Source organism: Pteropus vampyrus, unplaced genomic scaffold (genome assembly GCF_000151845.1).
Source record: "Pteropus vampyrus isolate Shadow unplaced genomic scaffold, Pvam_2.0 Scaffold234, whole genome shotgun sequence".
NCBI classification, from domain to species: domain Eukaryota; kingdom Metazoa; phylum Chordata; class Mammalia; order Chiroptera; family Pteropodidae; genus Pteropus; species Pteropus vampyrus.
Window position 1 is genome coordinate 974,854 of NW_011889015.1, and position 2,672 is coordinate 977,525.

The window sequence follows — 2,672 nt, forward strand, 5'->3', positions numbered from 1 at the left end:
CTCAGTCTTTGATCATTTCTTTATCTGTGCTCTCTCTTGGTGAGATCATTCATTCCTATTTTTCTATCTCTAGTCTTGGACATTTCTCTGATCTCTAAGTTCTTATGCAACTACCTACTGGATCTTTCTATCTATTGGATGCTGAATAAACATTTTGGACTAACATGACCCAAACTGAACTCTCTTTGTTCATCCTAAAGCCTACTTCCACCTACAGTCTTCCACATCTCATTAAATAGCAACTGGATTTGTCCAGTTGCTCAAACAAGTCATCCTTGGATTCTCTGCCAGCAAATCCTGTCAGCATTACCATAAAATGTATCCTGTATTTGACCACTTTTTTCACCATTACCTCCTACATCCAAGCCGTCACCATTTCTCACCAATTACTATGAAAGCCTCTTGACTACTTGTCTGCTTTTGCCCTTGTCAACCCACCCTCCAATCTTGTCCTAATACGGCAGCTACAGTGATCCTTTAAAATCATTTCATATTCTACCTCTTTTTTCTTTAAAACCTTATCATGTGCCTATTGCCCTCAGAGAAAAGCCAGACTCATTCCAGTGGCCCTGAATTATCTGCATATTATTTTTCACCTCATTTCTACTGCTCCTTTTCTTTATCATTCTAATCTAGCCACAAATGTCCTGCCTCGGGGCCTTTTCACCTGTTATTTCTTCTGCATGAATTTTTTCCCCTCAAATTTCTCCAACCTTTTGGAAGCCCCCATTTCTGTACTCTGCCTAATTTCTCTCCATTTATCACACTGACATCTATATCTCTCTGTCTCTATATCTCTGCCTACATCCATATCTCTGTCTATTCTTACTAATTTATTTAAGATCTGGCTCCATTGACAGAATTTAACCTCCACAGGGCAGTAATTTGAGAACATTTTGTTCACTGCTATATATATCCTCAGTGCCTTGTTCAGTGCCAGACATATGTTTGTGCTCAATATATATTTTCTAATTGACCAAATGAACATATGAATTATCTGTTAGCCCCATTTTGAGGTACTAGAATTGCTCGTGCCTCAGGCTTCCTGAGTTATCCCAAGATTTTAATAAATAATAATAAACATATTTTTAAAACTTTGTAAATCATCTATTTTAATGCTCTTTCCAAAGATGGAATGTTTAAAAGGTCTGTTTTGTTTTTGGACACTGAGCACAACTGTTTAATGGCTGCTCATTGATGGCTGCTTTCCTGTACTCAGCATTGATGAGCCATAAGGAGTAATGTTTTTATTTAAACTCTGAAGCCAATTACATATTGTGGTGGAAAAATATTTCTATTATTAATACCTTTATGAATTTTTACAAGAACTAGTAAAGTGCTGTGCACCCTGTGGGTACTTGATAGTTAAGTAATAAATGATTACAGTGATTGAATCCACTTGAAATTAATTATTTTATCTTGATCATTTTTTTTTCCTCCAGGTTGATAACAAGACAATCCTGTTGCAATTTGTTTTTGGTTGTTACAGTGTAAACATGCATAGTGCCCTCTGGAGATCCCCAATATATGTTAATTGATTGTGGATAGTACTCTCGCTGGCATCTGTTATGGATTTTCAAAGAAACCTCCCTAGTATATTATCATAGAATTTATTCAATCTAGAAACATTTCCAAAACATATGTTTATAGTTTTATATTTTGAACTGTTCCAAGAATGAATTCTCCTCACTGGTGTTCCAGCATCTTGCCTGTCTCCCCTCCAGTCCATCCTTACATCATTGTTGCAATGCATTCCTGAGCCATGGCTCCTATCAAGCCATTTTCCTGCTGCAACAGTGTTGATGGTTTCCTACCGAATGCCAAATAGAATCCAAATTCATCAACCTATATGTAAAGTGATGAGCTCAGTAGCTACTCCATTGCTTATATCCAATATTGCCTAAATTATGTTTTGTGAAAAAACGATTAGAAGCCAAATAAGTTTGGGAAACGCTGGGTTAACATGAAGCCAGCTTCTTGACTGAAATGGAGATTAATTTGAATACAGAACTTTTTTTTTTTTTTCAAGAGAAACTGCTATATTCTGCAGGATTCTAGTCTTCTCATGCAACACAATTTAGGAGATGCCAAACATAACTTAACTCTCAGTTTATTATCATGCAGTACAAGATTCTGTTCATTACCTAACCACTTGGCCCCAATTCTTGGTATCCCTACAGCCTCTTAGTCTAAAAGGCTAACCATAGAATAGTACTTTTATACCTTTCTCTGAAATGCCATATTGACAATTATCTGATTAACTTATATTCACCTTCAAATTCAACCAGGGGTGAGATCATTATGAAAGCCTTTCTTGAAATCAATATGTATCATAATACCTCTTATCAGAGACATTACCACATTATATTGACATTTTCTGTTTGGGTGTTTATTTTCACCTCTGCCTCTACTGCACTGGGAATAGAGATTGTGTTTTATCATCTTCACATATTTATTGCCTAGTATAATATCTGGAAAAAAGCAGAGACTTGATAAATTTTTGTTGAACTAAACTGAAGATAACAGATGACTTATATGTTTGGAAAGTGGACTATGAAAACTGTAAATTATATTTTATACATACGAATGTATTCTGCAGATTAGATGGTAACACGTGTCTTTGTTAAAGTGGAGGGAATCGAGATAAATAAAATCATTGCTGGTAAATGTCA